This window comes from Pezoporus wallicus, unplaced genomic scaffold (assembly GCF_028554395.1).
Source record: "Pezoporus wallicus isolate ANWC-B61680 ecotype Strahan unplaced genomic scaffold, APGP_CSIRO_Pwel_v1 contig_11829, whole genome shotgun sequence".
NCBI lineage: Eukaryota > Metazoa > Chordata > Aves > Psittaciformes > Psittacidae > Pezoporus > Pezoporus wallicus.
The window spans coordinates 1564728-1583724 of record NW_026635494.1 but is presented as its reverse complement, the minus strand read 5'-3'; the positions used below and the strand labels follow the sequence as shown (position 1 = coordinate 1583724).

General features: G+C 41.9%; 1 long non-coding RNA gene across 1 annotated transcript in view; it reads left to right on the top strand.

The window, feature by feature from the left end:
• The window catches only part of LOC130611787 (uncharacterized), a 36552-nt gene extending 18700 nt beyond the window's left edge, over positions 1-17852 (top strand). The window contains exon 3 of the long non-coding RNA XR_008975315.1: positions 17692-17852. This is a non-coding gene — a long non-coding RNA (uncharacterized LOC130611787). The remainder of the gene's footprint in view (positions 1-17691) is intronic.
• The last annotated feature ends 1145 nt before the right edge of the window (positions 17853-18997 follow it).

The window sequence follows — 18997 nt, the reverse complement described above, 5'->3', positions numbered from 1 at the left end:
GTGACCTGCCACATCCCTCATCATCCCTTTGATATCCAGATTGATGAATGAATAGGAAAAAGAGGAAAACACACCCTCCTGAAATGAATGTTTGGAAAATGGGGATTTTGAGTGTGTGAATGAGGCGAACAGACAGGAATACCGAATGTGGACCGAAGATGCCAGGGGAATTGTTTCCATAGAAACACAACCATGGAGGCTCACATGGTTCCCCCATCTCAGACTTACAAATTCACATGATTATCTTAATGGTCAACATAATGGATTGAAAAGAGGTAGGTGATTAGTAAAATTTGATCCAAGTTTGTTGCAGATGTGGGGAGCATTGTGCTGAAGTCTCTGTCTGAGTGCAACTTAGAATGGCTCATATGCTGGGCGCGTATCGCTCTGATTTGCTGCACTAAATCAGGATTAACTCCCCAGCAGTGAATAGTGTCCTACTGGTATCAAACAAAGGGAATCAGACCTGGTTTCTTTTAATTAACTTGAAGAAAAAAGGTCTACATTTGTTTCTTGATACATTGTTTGTTCACCTTTGTTGTCCAGGCCCTTTTGCATGGCTGCAGACATAATCTTTTGCATGTAAATCAATACCATTCAGAAATGCCTCAGGAAATATTGTTCTGAAATGTACTCAATGGAAGCACATGCCTTTCTGTGCCAGAATTTATGAGGGGCCCTGGGAGTCTGTTTTCTTCATTTGCCCATGGAAATATTTCTCCTCAGAAAATCCAAGATGTTTAGGACTCATTTATGTTGTTCCAGCCCCTTCAAAGCAGCTGGAAGTGGTGGTTTTGCATTGTATCGGTAGGCTTCTGAGTGTAATATGGATGATGGCATGTTTAAATGAATAAGCTTGAGTAACATTAAGAAAGGGCATTTATGAAATGAAGGTGTTCTAGGTTTTTATGTGTGGCACCTCAAGGATCTGTGCATGATCTGCCTTCTGGTGTGTATAGGGTTGCCAGCTGAGGTTCCTGTGTGGCACTGTCGACCAGTCCTGCACAAGCAGAGTGGGTTGCTGTGATTCTTTAGAAGCTGCTGTTAAGATGGTAGGTATTTCTGACATGCTGGAAAGCAGGAAGGATAAAGAAACATCCTGTGGGAATCCTAAATATTAGGGGTTTCTCACCCATTAACCAAAATGTAGCCTGGTAGCTCCCATAAACCCCCCCCGAAGCAACACCCATAGAGCAGTCAAATTCCATGTGGGAGAAGAGGCTTAACCACATAATCTAGGTGGGAGCAACCCCAAATGAAACAGTGAGGATTCAAACCGTAGTGCAGATGTGTGTGAAAGCCCATGGTGGCCTGGCCATCTCCTGTGGTTCCAGGGTTTAATTTGGGCTGAGCTGACTCGGTCTGTCTGATTTTTAAAGCAGCCAAAGCTTCACAAGCCACAAGCTTCATCTTTAATGTTAGTTATTTGTGCCCTTTTTAGAAGAGACTGTGTGGAGTGGAAGAGAGGAGCAGGAAGTGGAGACAGGACAATTTTGTACATGATTTCCAGTAACTGATGATGTTGGTAAGCAACAGTCCTATTATCCAAGCCAGTAACAGCTCTACAGCCAGAAGAAAGTGTGGTGTTATCTTTCTGGGTGCATGTGGGGAAGAAAGCACAATAAAAGCTAACATTATGGGGAAGATGGCTCCCATCTTTCCTCCTGGTTTCCCAGCTTCTCAAAGCCAGAAAGTTGCTAAAGACCCTCTAAACCTTAAAACTAGCCCAGCTCCAGGCTGCTCTCTTGATAAGCACACGTAATGCTCCCGCAGCTCCAAGAGGAAAACATCTGAGGTTTGGGAAGGGTCAGCCAGAAATGACATAGCTGCAAATACGAAAGGAAATCAAAGAACTGCAGGGTTCCACCCAGGAGAAGGGAGAGCAGGAGAGGTAGCTGGGCCAGCCAGCACTGAAACAAGACGAACAGGAAGAGACGCCCAGAGAGAAGCATTCTTCCTCTCCGACTTCATGTGTGTGAATTCACTGCTACCCTTGACCCGTGCTTTCAGTTACCTTGTTTTGACATGCCCTTCCTTGAACTAATTTGTGAGACTGCTCTTCCAGTGCTCCTCATTCACGTGGTTTTGTGGTGAATTGAGTAATGCTTGGTATTAAGAACCTGGATTGCAGAGCGAATGTGTCAGTAGCACTGAGGCACCCTATTTTAGTTGGAACCTCTGCATGACGCCACCATTTATAATGGAAAGTGGAAGTGTTTCTGCATTTCCATACATTAAACCTGCAAAGTGTTGCCATGCGGGCAGCACATTGATTCCCTGATGGGTTTCCTTCGTTTCTCCCATGCTGTTTCTTTTCCATGCTGTAGTCTTCTAGGACTTTGCTTGAGAGCAAGGTAGCATTTACAAGAGCATGTAAATGCCTTGGACTTCCTATTTTAAACAAAACAGTGCTGAAGGGTCAGAACTTGAAAGGTATTCAGTTGATAATGACAGGGATAGGTTAAAAATGAGGTGAAAGCAAACACAAAGGAAAGACTTCTGAAATGAACAGGAATTTAGTGTTTCAGTGTTGCAGAACATTCAGTGAGGTCCCTAGCATGATCTTTAGGACCCTAAATGCCTTTAAACTGCTGGTGACTTGAAAACCCATTGTGCTGGTTTTGGTTGGGAGAGAGTTAATTTTCTCCTTACTAGCTAGTATGGGGCCATGTTTTGGGTTTGTGCTGAAAGCACAAGGATGTCCTACCTCCGGTGCTGTCATTTTTGGGCACATCTCGCCACTCCTGATTTCCCAAAACAAGGAGAGAAGAGGTGCAGTCTCTTCAAGAACCCTATCTCTGAACTAACATCCACTCTGTCATCAACATTATTGGTAAGCAGAGGTTGTTAATTTACTCAAGGCTTTTTGTCCATCAATCAGTGAGGAGTGTAGCTTGGACCAACTTCGTCAAGCTTTTAATCTGAGGTGACTTCCTGTTACTGAGCTCCTCTGCGTACGAAATGTAATGGGTTGCCAGCTCACACTTCCCTGACCCATTTCCAAAGCTATTTCATTTGATTGTGTTGGGTGATCTTTCTGAAATTATGTCTTGATTTTTATCTGAAATCCATTGATAATGGTTATTTAAGCTCTTTCTGTGCTATCTGGTTGTTTTAATTTCAGGGAGTACATTGAGGAGTTTAAGTATGTATTAGTTATCATATTGATGGATCAGCCAAGCAAGGAACATTTGGAAATTCGCATATTCCTTTTCACTGACCTATGATATTTGAAAGATAAGCCTCTTGCATGCCATTAGCGGTTTGCACATCTATAAACATTTCTCAGTATGTTTAGATTTTATTTTGGAATAGTTTGAGGATGTACGTGTAGATTTTTCCTTTAATCCATCCAAGAATATTAATTGCCCATTTGGTTTGCTGTTTGCCATTTATTTAATACTTTTTCCTTTAAAGCAGTATTGGTTTAGTTTGTGCTGAATCAAATACACTGGAGAAAGCCAGTAAGGTCTAATGCACTGAGGACTTAATCTGAGCAGTTGAAACTGGCTAAAATTTGGTAACTTGATGGTGCGTGATCCAAGGAGATCTTGCCAATCTTTAGCATAGGTGACCCAGATGTAGAATCAAAAAGAACTGTATTTCCTTCCTCTCCAGGAGTGTTGTGAGGCTTAATTCACTGAAGTTTTGCAAATCACCTCATGATCCTTGGATAAAAAAAATGCAAGAACACAGAAAAACAGGCATAAGAACACAGAGCTGTAGGCATGTAAAGAATATTCTTCTCTTTAAAATTTCAAAAGCAAGTAAGGTCTCCGTACGCTACCTCTCTAGATTCCCAGTAACTGCATTAGGAGTTAGATCTGGTCCTTGGGCAGAGAATTAATCTGGATCCTTGTTACAAAACACATCTCTCAAGTGAAACTTTTGCCTATATTTTTCCCAGAAGATTCTTCTCTTTCAGTCCAGAATTTTATCAGCAATTCTTATGCTAACAGGGGTCAGGAGATGAGATGTTTCTCACGTTACACTTGAAGCTTCTCATGAATAATGGCCTGTATCACCTCTATTGTCTCTCCAAAACGTAAGCAACCAGACATAAGGCCAGAGGAGAAATTTAAAGAGTCCTGAATACGCCAGCAGGCCAGACCCAGAACCAAGATAGTCAAAGAGTGAAACAAATACAAGGTAGAGCAGATGGTTATTTGGGGAAATATCTGAGCAGATTAACTACTAGGCAGCTAGAGAATGAGTCAGTCTCTAGTTAAAAAGTATCCTGGAATCTTCAGAGTGAGATTAAGAGAAGCACAGATGAAGATCACTGTAGACAAAATAAATTAGAGGTCATTATTCCCTAGTGAATTTTCTACAGTGTTAAGTAGAGCACATCAGGCTTTTCACACGAATCTGAGGGGGGTCGCCATACTGAAGACTGTCACTTACTCCTGTGTAAGGGCAATCTGTCCATTTGGAAGCAATTTCCCCCATCAGGATTGTCCTTCTCTTCTTTCTCAAATGAATTTGTCTTTTTCATTCTCATATATATATATATGTGTGTGTGTGTGTGTGTGTCTATATTGTGTATGGAATAAAACCAGCTGCAGTTTGAGAAGGATGGTAATGCCAAAATACATGGCATTGGCAATTGCCATCATGGAAATCTTAATTCCCCCCTAGCCTTCCAATCTTTTTGTTTTACTTCAGTAAGACTGCAGCTGCCATCTGATTTGTATTTATATATGCTCTTTATAGATATTAATGCAATAACAGATTAAACCTAAAGTAACTGTTACTACACACAGAAATCTCGGGGTCTGATCTTGCAAACACTAATGCCTCTGAATAACTATAATCTTGTGCATTGTATATTTGAATTTAATGGGGACTCTTGCATGCCAAAGTGTCTCACATATGTGAATGTTTGCTGCAACTTCAGACTTTCCCCATATGTTGATGTCAATTTGTTTTTGCAACCTCAATACGGTTTAGAAACCTAAGTCTCTGATCACGGTTTGTATATGTTTTATCAGTTCTGCAGGCTTCATTGTACCCGATTTTCAATTGAACCCTCACTACTGCTAGTGAAACCACCTACTTCTATCAGGCTAAATTTGGCTTGCAAGGGGTTCTTCAGGCACTTTCTTTGAGGTCTGAGCAAGCTCATAGGTAACAGGAGTTACAGAGCTGTGACGCTATTTAGGCAGTATCATCTTCTCACCATGCATTCTGAAGGTGGATTCCTAAAAGAAACTGGATTGTAAAACTTGGGAAATCAGATGAGAGGCCAGTAGCAATTTTGGTGCTTGTAAAACCAGCTGAAACAGTCCAGGAAACAGGCAGTGGAGTTGTATCAAACTTCTCTAGTGTAGCTGGCTTCTGGTCTCTGTGTAAGGGCTCAAGGTAAACTGAAGAGTTCAGACTCACTGTGTATGTTCTGTAGGGTCTTCTTTTCTGTCTCAGGAGGGGCTTAGATGCCAAAACCTGTGTAGAGAATATTAGTTTTCTCTGATTTCCACTACAATATAAAGCTTTGATAAATCCACTTCAAGACCGAATGTGGTTGGTCTCAGAATACTTTGGGGGAAGAAAAAAACCCTGTTTCTCTGGAGCAATAATACACAGGTATTTAAACTCATGCACATCCTACAGTGAGCTAAAGCAGCCTGTAATCCTTATATTCTGCTTTTGAAGGTATGAATAACACAGTGCATGGTCAGCCTGTCGTATTCTGCCACAGAAGGCTGCTGAGTCAAAACACCAGTGGTTAGTTTTGAGTTCAGTAATAATGGTAATTTTACAAGCTAATGTAAGGGTAATAAAGTCTTCCATAAGGCAACTACTGTGACCATCAGGAAAGTTTTATTTCCCCAGGTTCAACAGTTTACATGTGACTAATGTACTCTCGGAGAAGAGGTGACTTCCATTTAAAACACGCAGCAGCTTACTTACAGGAACACTGATACGTCTGTGTTTGCAGTTAAGGCTCGCTAACCATTGGCATAAATCTGATCAGCATCTGATAGTACCTCAAATTATCCCACTTCTCAGCTTTTGCATTAATAACTTATTTCTTAGCTCACGGAAGTGTAAAGCGATTTCTTCTTTTCTGTATCCTGGCATTATTTAAGATTAAACTCCTTATAATAGTCATCTCCGTATCTTCCAAGACCAAATGTACATATGAGTGTGTGTGTGTGGTAGAGGTAGAAGAACAATAAAAAGGTAAGAACAAAGGTAACAGACACAAGAAAATGATTAGGCACTTGACATAAAGAAGACATTTGCTTAAGTAGCATAAATAACATCGTCCATAACCTCTTTCTCACAAGTTTCCACTCCTGAGATATTAGAGTAATGCATGAGACGTTAGTCTGTATGTCAGAAAATTGTGTGGGACAGTTGAGATACTGCCAGTTGAGATGTTTTCTTTTCAAATTACATAGGATATGAAAGAGTTTTATTAGGTTTGGGTTGCTCCATCCCAGTGTTAGTCTTACTAGGGAGAGGATCACTCTTGTCTAATTTTATATGCCTAAAAATTAGTAGTTTAAGGCTATGCTGGTCAGTCCAATCTCTTTGTAACCAGTGGGGAGAAAGGGGCATTTCCAGAGCGTGAATGATGTTACCTCTTTTAGAGCTAGGAAGAAGTCAGTTGCCTGTCGGATATGTTGCTCTTTCTCTTCACCGTAGAGGGGGACTACCTGAAACATGTCAGCAAGTGGCTTTTTTGGTTAAGAGTTATATGAGATAGTGCAATGCTGCTGTTTTGAAAGTTGTTCAGCTGTTGAAAGATGCAGATAAAGGTCCAGTCTTGTTGCTGTTAATGAAATAACTGAGAAAACACCCCTGAGGAGGGAGCAAGAGCTAATTGCTTCTGTCTGGGTGATGATGGACTAGTGTCTGCTCCTTTCTGAGCTGGGTGGGACTGATGAGTGGGTAGGGTGGTGGTTATTGCTCTCTGCTATGGAGCAGCCTCTGTATTGCTGTGACCTGTAGAGCAGCTGGGAGTCCTGGTTCAGTCTGCTATACCTCCAGGAGGCGCAGTGGAAAACTAAATCCACTGGAGAGCTTTCACCAAGCCCCATGGCTTTGAGTAGAGATCCCAGCAGGGACATCAGGAGAGACCAATTAATAAACTCCTTTCTTTGCCTGCTCCCTCCGTGTGTGTTCTTCTCCTGTTTCAGATGGGCCTGAGGACCGGAGCTTGTCCTCAGAGCACCACGCGTACTGGAAGCTGCATTCTTGTATAAATTGGGAACAGAACTGGCCACCAGAGATTGGGAATCTGGCAGGCAGAGCTGATTAGACATGCTCAGAAGAGCTTGCAGTTTCCCTGCTGCCTGCCCTTTGGGCTTGCAATGAAAAACAAGGCTGAGCGCTGCCAATATTTGTATATGCGATTCTATTGTTTTATCTGAGGATGAGATCGGCCCAGAACAAAACTGAAGTGCTCTGTTTTTTTTTATTCCATGGCATCATGAGGAATGTGAAGCTGGGATCACCCCACTCCACCCTGATCTTTGACTCCTAAACCAGTGCTCCTCATCCTTTTTGCACTCCATTGAAACACACTGTCCTTTCAAAAGGATCCTGTGCCTCTGTCTCATTTAGGTGCCTGGGAAATGTACAATTGTCCCGATACACATCCCTGCCTCTTGGAAAACTCCACCCTTACTTGAGAAGTTAAACCATGCCTGACCTCTTCCAGCCTTGTAATCCCATATGCATCCTCAGAGGATTTTATTACCTAGACGATCTTTAAAGGTCCCTTTCAACCCAAACCATGCTCTGATTCTATGATTTCACTTACCTTCATGTTTTTCTTTATCTACCTTTTAATAATACTGTGTTGTCAGATAATCATTTGTGAAATGCAGGCATGAAATATACCTGCTTTCATTTTGATGGAAAGGAGTGATTGCAGTGCTGCGGTTTGAATAAGGATTTGGAAACAGCTAAGGGTAGGATTCCTAGGTAAGGAGGCACAGGGGAGTTTTTATAGGTGGAGGCTGACTTGCAGCATCCTTGTTGAATTGATTGTTTTAATGCTGAAATGTAATTGTAGAATTAATCATGTGCCGGAGCACCAGGAGCGTTGTGGAGGTGTCTTTTTAGTTACTATTTCAGGAGAAAGAAGGAAATTGAATAATGACTATTTAAACGTTGTAATTAGTAGGGATTGGACCCCGGACCATGGTAGCTGAAGCTCTGTGTTTCTGTGGCTGACTTTTGCATCCCACCTCATGGGAGAAGGTCTGACTCCCAGAGCTCGGATTTGGTCACGACTTTGAGCAGCACAGGTGGAATTCTGTGTGCCTGCTTGTACATCAACAAGACAGGTAGCTGACTTTCTCTGGTGACAGGGGCTAACAGAGGCTCTGCAGCTTTTGTAGACAGATGCATTACCACAAGGCCAGATGCTGGCACTGAACAAGACAAACAATTATAGAAGCCTTCTCTTCATCAAATTCATTTGCAGTGGTCACTCCCAGAGCTCCTATGAGAGGGATGAGATAAAAAACCCTAAGGATACCTCCTGAAAGCTTGTACAGACCCATTCCAAAGAAGGAAAATACCAGTGTGTAAGTCTGTCTGCAGCTACAGCAGAGGGAAGCAGATGTAAGCAAGCCTGCCCGTGCCTTCTGAAGCTCTATTAGTTCCTGGAAGGCAGCCAGCACTGAAATAATGGCTCGAGGCGGCACCCCTTTCTCCTCTCTGCCTGACCTACTAGCAGACAAGACATTTGTATGTTATTAAGCTGTGGAGCACATACTGTGCTTTGCAGCTGGACAGTGCAGGGCACTGTTGAGAGCTGTAAATCTCCAGTCACGTATTTGCTGTGAGGCTCTTTTATAATGTCAGAAATGTTCCCCTCAACTCCCGCAACCTCCCTGGGCTTTAAGACACCTCCCTGGGCAGAGATGCTGACTTATGCACAAAAGCTAGTTGGGATTGTTGTCGATGTAATGTGTCCTGCAAGGCGAGTGAGGTGACCTGGGCTGACTTCTAGCCTGAGTGCTGGTTGCACTCTGAAACCTGCTCCTCTGAAGTGTGGTGGGATCCCAAACACTGATGCCTGTGTGCTCTATAGAGGGAGGGTAGGATACAGCGACATACAGTATAAACGCTTTGCATTTAGCTTCAGTCAAAGCTTTGAGTTTTACAGTTTTCTCATCCTAGATTTCTTCTTTTCTTATTTCTTTACCATGCATTCAACTCCTACGTTTTAACTGTAAATGAATTGTCTTTGCTTCTACATGATTGAGTTATTTATTGTTCTTGTGGGCATCTCTCACTGTGCTTTAGCTGCAGCTGTTTTGCAGCTCAGCTCATGGGTATGGTCCCATTTCATTTTTTCATAGTGCTCTCAGTTGCCCTTCTAGGCCCACAAGCTTACAGCCTGTGTCTGACTGCATGTGTGGCATGGCTGGGTATGTTCAGATGCAGCATTAACAAGGCATCTGTTTATCAAGGTGCTGCTAAAATTCAGAACTGCTGAGACTTGATCATAGATGATGTTAAGAGGCGAAGTCAGAAATGATCCTTTACAAGCACTTTCTGATATTTGAAAGGTTTGATGAAGTGAACTTCAGAAAACTCCCTTGTTTTCTGTGGTTCCATTTCTTGTTTTCTGTCATACAGATTTCTTTTCATTTGCTGGAGACTTCCAAAATACACAACCTCCCTGAAGGTCTGCTGCTCCCAAAAGAAGGCCTTTTTGTAGGTTTTGACCTGGCTCCATCCCCTATCACAGCTGCAGCTTCTTTCCTTTGAGGTAAAGCCAAAGCTGCTAAGTGTCAGCGCTGGAGATTGAAGGCTTCATCTGATCCAAAGGAAAGCTTAACGTTGGTAGGGGCAGTTTATGGCCAGTTTCCTGTCCAAGGCAACACAAGAGGATCTTTCTGTAGGCAAGATGTGTGTTTCATCACTTGTGACCCACCCTTGTCTCCTGCAAGATCCTCCAAATCACTCCTTCCTTCTAAACTGCTCATCAGGCTCAAGGTGGTAAAGCCTTTTGCCTTGAACTCATTTCCCTGCATGACTCAGAAAGGGGAGACCTCGTAGCTTTTTAGGAAATGTGCGGCTGAGTAATATTCCAAGCCAGGGTATTCTGTAAGTGCAGCATTTTGAGGCCAAAATGCTACCTTTTGGGAGAAAAAGACAATTCCAAATGAAATCCTTTTAATAACTGCAATGTTCTGGTTAATTGCAGTTTTCTTTTTCCTGTAGTGTTGGGCTTCCCCAAACAATACCCACAACGTTAGCAGCATAAGGGGATTGCAATGTGCTCAGCAGCTCCGTTCTGCAAAGCCTCGGTGATTTTTGTCATTGATCCAAGCTCTGATGCCAGTTCACTGGCGTGAGGTCACTCTAGTTTCATCCCATGGCTGCTGGTAGGCTCTTTTTGTCCCAGCTGCCCTCACCCCCTGCCCAGCTATATCCCCCACCTCGTTTTGTTGGAGGTTAATCACTGCGTGAGGTAACTCCATCCTTGGCATGTTCTGTGATCTGGAAATGTGGTCGCTAATTACAGGCTTCACACCAGAGGACCAGTCTGTGGAGCCCTGCCCTGTAAGTGACTGCTCTCCTCCATGGCTCGCATTGCAGACAGGACATTCTGGCTAACAGGAGCATGGTGGCGGTTGACCAGCCTGAGCCTGGAAGAAAAATGGAGTCCTCTTAATAATCAAGAGTGTCTGCTGAGAAATCACAGCAGAAATACCTGCCTGGGAGAGAGACTGTCCTGCTTTTAAACAATAAAGCCTATGTGCTTTTTGCTTTGTGCTCTCAGGACTTATGGTGAGAAGGGAATGTAGCACTGAGGCTCATCCAGAGTGGCTTAAACATCACCCAAAATCTTGCTAGGAGGATGAAATTTTCTTTTCTTTTCCCTTTCTGGTCACGTTTTACCACTGGAGTTACTCAGCGAATTAATAGGTATAGAAATGCAAAGCTCTTTTCTTATTACACGCCATCGATCTGATTGCAGTGTCATTAATTGAAAGACTCGGGAAATGTGATGGATGGTTCAGTTCAGGATTCCACATTCGTTTTGGCATAGCCCTGCAGGAGAAAAGCTGCATGAAGCTGATTGAAGGGCTCTTTTTGTCTGACATGAATTATTCTTTCATTGTCAAACCTTGTAACAGCATTCAGACATAGGGAGATTTACAATGTGAAATCCTAAATGGGGTCTATTCTTAAAATAAAATCAGAAAAAAAGAGGAGAGCTTTATCTTGCAACGTTGAAAATAGCTACGTTTAAAAAAAAAAAAACCCAACTATTTCTACAAATTAAATCTCTTTAGCAAAACCCAAGGGGCTGATGTTTCTCACTTAATTTTGAATTATTCCAATGGTAAGGCCTTAAATGAAGAAAACAATTGCTTTAATCACATAACTGTTGTCAACGTTTTTATTGCATTCAAATATATGTGTTTGTATGAGAGGGTTGGTTTGTTCTTTCCACTGTTGTCATTTACCTAAGCAGACTGACTTGTTTGTTAATCTGTGCCCTGTAAAATAAGAGGAGGTTTTCTTTTTCCAGGTAGATGTTGTTTAAATGCTTGGTTTTAAGGAGCTCATTCTGCATTTTAGAAAGCGTAAAAATGGATGAGTGTTGTGTGCGGACAAGGTTTCATCTATTCCTGCTTGTGCCTGGAAGCAGATCTTATCAAATAGCTTTGCGGGTTTCATTTTTCCCTGTTGATCCTGGGCAGTTCTGTTGCTAAATTCCTGTTGCTCTTTTGTCTGTCTCAAAATTTGTGCCACGCTCTGAGGCTTGCCTGCAACCTTATGAAATGCAGCAATTAAAAAGGAGCAGAAAGGTGCAGATCAGCTTAGCTTTAGACATGCTAGCGTGTGGAAAGTTGATGGCGAGTTTTGAATGCAAAGCAGCCACCCAACTTGTAGTCTCATTTAAGAATAAAATACTGAAATAACATTATACGAGATCTGAATCAATGTCATGCCTATTACAAATGCTGGAGCTAGTAGAATAGCTAGATTACACAGAGCAGACAGATTAGATGAAGAAGAGCATTCGATTACATTACATCTGATTAGTGCTGTCTATTCATCTGTGGTTTGGTTTTGTTAAAGAAAGCTGGCTTATTTTATCAGAATGTGCTATGTTTGAAGGAACAGCAGTATCAGGACTCAGCCTAGGAGAACTGGGCATAAAATACAGTGGTAAAAATACCCAGCTCTCTGGTTTAACCACCTTCCTCCCTTAGCTACCATCTGACGGACCTGCGTGCCCAAGCGCTGCTAGCAGATAGATAGCCACGGGAATGATTACAGCCTTTACTATCCAATTTAACTACTTCTCAACCCCAGATAAGTATCGAGCGATTAGTTTCTGTTTGAACTCCTAAACAAATGCCCCTTTTCACCTGGGATGTACATTTGCAGGCAACAGACTGGCCCGATAAAAGAGATGAGTAATTCACATTAAAGTGGGAAACAGCCCTTTCAGACACCAAGAAATAAAACGCATTGATGGGAAATGTTGTTCTCATTCCACCACCCCCCTCCCCCCCCCCCCTCCCCCTGCCTATTCTGCATGTAATATCCTGGCGTACATATATTTTAAGGTCTCATTGTTCAGCGAAGGGTGAGATTATTTGGTAGTTTTTGTTATGCTTTTGTCTGCCTGATAGGACCTCTGGCAAAGGGACCGCGCGCGTTGGTTGTGTCTGGTGGGAGCTGCAAAGCCGGCCACTGCTCTCCGTGTTGTGCTAGTCCTCTATGCGGTGCCTGTCTTTGAGAGAGCAAAGAGCCTACGGTAAACTCAGCGCTTGGCACATTGGAAATCTTCTGTCTCCATAGCGCCTGCAATTCCCAACAGCTAAGTTTTGCAATGAAACTGCATGGCGGGTCAGCACAACACCCATTGAGCGCCGCTTCTTTTCAAGCCCGTTACTGCTTTATTTTACGGTGTACAGTCAGCTCTGGGACGCTTGCACTCAGGGCTTCTGTGGGCAAAGACGTTGTTTTGCTGCAGCTTTGCTTTAATCTGGCTTCATTGTGAGCACCTTCTATGTGGCTCGCAGTGGCCGGCTGTAATCTTGTAGCCACTAGCCTGTTCTTAAAAGGTGAGGGAGCTGGGGAGTGATTTCTTTAAGGAGGTATTTCTGTTGTATTAAACGTAAGATGGTTTTTTTCCTCTTTATGCTGTCTAAAGCTAAATAAACTTGACAGTTTCTTGGAGCCCAGTATTGGGAAGAACGTTTTTCCTTTGGTGTCACTAATTAGCCTCCCATGGAAGCTGATATAAGTAGAAAGGGAGCTAACGATAGAGGGTTATGCAGCAGGACTCTGAGCATATTGAACGTGGGGAAAAACTGCTTACTTCTCAGCTCCAAACTCTTTCTGTCAAACCGCTTGATTTTTGGCGTTCCCTGCACTTGGAAACAGGGGGTATAATTCCTGAGAATTGAATTGCAGTTCGGAGCCGTAGTCGCTCTCCTCAAATCTGTGTAAATAACATTGTCCTTAGACCGTGTTGTCACCTTTGAAATGCTCTCTGCTCATGGACAGCAGCCTAGCTCTGTCTTTGCTTGTGGTGGAGTCAGGGTGGAGCTGGATTTTGGAGCTTATTTCTTTTTATTGCTTCTGATTTTGTTCAGGGCACTTTTTATCTTTTTAGTTCATTTTGATTCTGATGGTTTTTAAAGGCTCTTTTTTTTTTTTTGGAGGTTAATAAAAAAGGAGGGAGTAAAAGGTACCGTATCTTGTTTCTTAATTGTTTGGTTTAAGTCTAAACCATCTGCAAATACACCCTTAAAATGATCTTAAAAGTAACAGTCGCTTAATTAAAACAAATAGGAACAGAATGAGCTTACCCTCTTTATGGACTTAACTTCAGGAAATTAGGCATCCACTCTGTCTGCTCTGGAATAATCAGTTTCTTATCTAATATATATGAAATGACCAAATACATCTACATCATTTGCATCTTTAACCCAGGAACAATTGATCAAAAAAAATGGAAGCACTGCTAGAGTGCTTTTATTTTAAAGCCTTTAAGTCACCATTTATTTCTATCTAGTTAAGCTTAATTTCCTTCTATTGTGGTGTTCAAATGAAAATATACAATGCCATGTCTAATTGTGTTAGTATTCACATTAATAACCTGTAACTTTACATAATAATGAGCAAGAAGCACCGAAAAGGCAGAAACAGATGCAATTATTTGTTGCGAGATAAGTTACTGTACGTGACCCAGGTGCTGTAGTACTATTTGCATGTGTTTCTCACCTTTGTTCACCCAGACACATGGGGATCTCAAGCTATTGCTGACTAATTGATAGTTGTAGTAACTGCTATAGGCTCCTTAGATTAGAAATGCATGCGGACGTGTGTCTTGATTCAAACATTAAGGAACACACACTCTCACTTACTTACATGGGCAGAAAGTCTTCATACTATTAGAGGTGTGTGATGGAGATAGCAGGACATAAAACAGAAGAGAGAGAGACACAGAGAGAGAGAGAGAGACAGAGACAGAGAGATGGCATGCAGCATATATACCCCTACAAATAGTTCTAAAATGCGTTTGCAAATGCAGAAGTCTTCAGAACCATCCAACAGTTCAGCACACCCTTTTTATCTCTTCTCTGCGGGACGTCTCCATCCAGATTACTCGAAAAAAAGCGGAAAAGGTGAGAGCTCTGCCATCTTAGCTCTGAATTCATCTGATTTCCTTCTTTCCTCTTTTTTTTATCCCCCCTCTCCCTTGTATTCCTCATGCCATTGTCCATTCTTATGATGGCAGCCGCCCTTGCTCTTGAATGCAAGTGTCACAGCGGGAGCAAAAAGGGTTCAGGGCTGCATTGTCAAAGCCATGGTTGCCTATTGTTTCTTAGCCTTTCACTGCTCTGCTTTTCCGAGCCTCTTTCCCTATCAGTGGCCCCTGTCAAGGGGAGGAGTAGGGAGAAAATTGCAAGAGTTAGTCGTCCTTTTTATTGCACACTGTTATGATAAACAGCCCAGCAATACATCCCACAAAATTAGGAATTATAACGACGGGACGGGGGGAAAAAATTCTTTGTAGGTTTGCGTTTGTCGCTGCCCTTATGTCAAAAGCTTGGTTTCTTAGGAAAGACTTTTGTATTGGTGTTTTTTGCCCAGCAAAAAATAGAGGCAGCTGCAAAGTGAACAGTGAGCTATTTAGCCACAAGGTAAAAATTTCCTGTTGCTATTTGGATACTGATGCTTTTCAATTTTAAGGCGGGGGGGTTGGGGTGGGGGGGTGTCGGGGGGAGGAAGCATGACTGAAAGCATTTCTCTAGCTGTCCATTCATTCATCCATCCATCTGTATTTTCTGTTTTAAAGCAATGGAAAATGATTTTTAAAAGGGCCAGAGACACTGTTTGCAACTTGGGTTTGTTCGAAAATCTCTCAGTGCAGACTGAGGTTTGTGTTTCAGATGATTGAATCTTGGACTGGGAAATGAAGGGGGGGATGACCGTCCTGCTCGTGCCAGGAAGTGCTGGTGTCAGGTCATCTAAAAGTAAAATCTTGTCACAATTTCTTCCTTTCATGGGGGGGAGAAATAGATATACAGGACATGACTTGATGCTTAGGTATGTGTTTGATTGTCTTGTGTGAACAGGCCAGCTTTTCCCGTGTTCAAAACTTTGGGGAGGTTACAAAGTCATGGCCTCAAAAGTTTTTTGTTTTACTGCATTTGATATTAAATTGTCTAGAGAAAGAACTGATTTCTAAGATATGGCTTCCAAGAAGAGTACAAACATAGTTACATATCCAAGGTGTAAATAATCGAGTAATTGCACTTCTAGGATTTTTTTGGTCTTAAAATATCTGTCAAATTTAAAGGGAAGCAAATGTAATTTGGTTTATGCTTTTAGCTGCTTTTGTAAATAGGAGCATCTTTTCAACCCTTAAATTTATATTTACTTTAACTGTACAGTATATTTAGCAGGTTGGAATTTCATTTTAAAAACCTATTATTACATTATTTCCACTGAGTTATTGCATTATCAGAAATTATAAAAAGAAAACACTACAGACTGCTCAAATGTGTGCTTCTAGAGTCTGAATATCTAAGTCATTGCAAATGTCTAGTGCTATTTTCTCATCTCTAATAATAACAGGCAGAGTGCTTCCACAGATGTAAATATGGGTTAAGTCTCAAAGAAGCTAACAGTGAAATACTTCTTAAACTAACGAATAGTTAGGCTACTGTTCTGCTTATGTTTAAGAATATTTAGTTGTCTGAGCCTCCCAGCTTATAAGTGTTTGCTGTGAATTTACTTTGAAAGAAATGGGTAAAGATATTTCACCTGAATTCACTTTTAACTCTCAGAACACTGAAATAGAAGTGATTTGATGAACAAATTCTCTCAGTCCATCCTACAGGCAACTTGCTGTGCCTTTTATTATCCGTATTAGGCTTTTTTACACATATATGTTGTCTTGCATTGCCAAGTTCTAGGTCAAGTATGTGTCTGTTTGGAATATCTTTAAAATTGAAACTTTGAAGAAATGATGAAAGAACTCTGGCCTTGTTTTAAATCAAACTGAATGCAGCCGAGGCCACCCTGGGAGCACAATGTTTAATTTCCATTCGACATCTGCCTTATATTTGCCATTGCAGACCAGTGTCTGTGTGCAAGGAGCACTTATCGTTGATAAAAGTTTGGAATCTCTTTTGTCAGAGGTTGTCATTTCTGTGCTCTCAATCTGGACTGTCATTTTGTAAAATCTTTTGTCACTGAAGCTGAATGGAAAACCTGGAATGTGTAAGAGATTAAAGAAATGGGGAAGAGGATTCTAATGTGTAGAGCAGTTCTGGTCGCTTGACTCTCCGAGACAGATGGTGCCTAATCCTGATTTTCCTTACTCCAGTGTAAATACCGAGCTGCCCCACTGAAACCACTGCTGAATACTGATGCAGCATCAGAATCAGGCCTGGCTCATTTCTTTGCTTTTTGAGACTGTGGGCTTATCTTGCAGTGCTTTATGCATGCAAAGCTCTCATTTTACACTTCTGGTGAGAGATGCCCACTGAGTGACTTCGTGCTGATTGCAAACACACGGGTGTAAATCCTGAGTTTCAGTCATTGCTCCAGACTCACGCCTGTAGAAGTGATATCAGTCTGACCTCCCAGAATCTAGGGATAAATATTTGAATAACTTCATGTGCTTTCTTTAGGTAGGTCTGGGTTAGGGAAATACTATCCTCTCCAAAGAGCCGGGGTGGAATTTGGCATGTCTGGACATTCCACAGTGTCAGTGGGAATCCGATGGCTGAGATATTAGGTCTACCTGGGAGGAAAAAGTAGTTTACTCAGAGCAAAAGCAGACATGTTTGTCCCCACAGATGTATTCTGCTGTAGAAAGAGTGATTCAGGGGGACTGACTGGGGAGCTGTTACAGCCTTGGGACTGAGAGAGGAGTGTTTCAGGTAGTGAAGGGAAAACTTTGCTGTGTGTTTAATTGTTTTGAATGGATTTTATCTCCTTGCTTATCAACAGAACTTGTGTTCATGTTGCTTTTAATGTTAGAAAATACAAAAGCTTTTCCCCTCCTGCGAGATCCATTCTGTGATCTGAGGTTGAAATGCTGTGTGTGTAGTGTCAGCTCAAGAGCCAGGCACCTATTTAACTTTTCCCTGTGGGATTTCAATGAAGCTCAACCCTTCTATTCCTGCTCTACATAGGAATAAATTTCTCTCTATTTTTTTTTCTCCCCTCTTATAGGATTAACACGATGACTTCAGTGGGAATTGCTCTCAGAAAGAGAAAAATCATCTGGATTCTTCTGAAGGTAAGAGTCAAGGACAGAAGTCTCCATGAAAGACCTACCCATGACACAAGAAGAGGATCTCGCCTGCTGCTCTTCTTCAGAGACTCCATCCCACATTGAGGTTCAGGCAAGTATTGCTTTCCCCTGCTTGGAAGTTCACTGGTGAGTCCTTAGAAGTGCTTGCTTCTTACATAAATAGTGTCAGTAAAGTTTTGTCATGAATCAGAGGGCAGGTTCTTGTAAACCAATGTGTTCTTTCACACCTTGCCACTGGTTTATGTGACTTTACAGGCTTATGAATCTGACAGGTTTATATAAAATGCAAGAAGAGCTATCCCTAGTGAATCAGGAAAAGATGAGCCATTGGATTATTAACATTTTATTAATTCCAAATCCATATCCTGTTATGACCTGAGGTGCACGTAGGTAGAGCATTGTCGCTATAAATCACTGATTAGGTAATCCACTGCATTTACTGGCCTTCTGAGTTTTACAGACCAACAGAACCAAGCCATTGCAATGATTTCTGTGTCCAGGTAGGCTTTGCATGTCATGGGCAGCATCTTCCCTGGGGATTGTCACTGTTTTCCATGTGCTTGTTTATAGAATTAGGTATTATTGAATAGGGGTAAAGTGGTTTCAGCTTGACAGGTAGAAAACAGGATGGTCACAGCCCTGTTAAAAGTGAAGGCATCTGAAATAAGACACAGAAGAACACATTGTCTTCCACTGGGAAAAGCCTGTTTGGAGGGACTCATTTAGCCATAGGAAGCTGGGAGAGAAGTGTGGAGTGAAAGACTAGCCAGGCAATTACTCTGCTAATGGGTAAGATTATGTTGGTTTTCAGTAAATCAGTGCAAATGTGTGGTTAACTGTGTCTGTTGAAAAGATTCTGAATACAGAGAGTGTAAGGGGACAGACCCTTATCTGATGAAGTGTTCAACATCAGTTGGAGATGTGTTTCCACCGCAGGATGTGAGGCAGATTGAAGTTCTTGTGTAAAACCGGCAGGGACTCTGTCTTGCTTGGTCTGGTCTTCCCTGAGGTTAAGACAGTTTTGTGCTGGCAGATTTCATTCTTCCTGATTCAAAACATGTGACATAGTTTAGCAAAACCAGAACTCTGAATGCCATTGGGATGTTAGCACAACAGAAAACTTTCATGTGACAATATTGGCAAGAAAGAGCAAAGAATCTTTTAATAACTCTTCCTTTCTGTCTAACTCAGGGCAATTGCTATATTTTGATGTTGTGTCAGCAG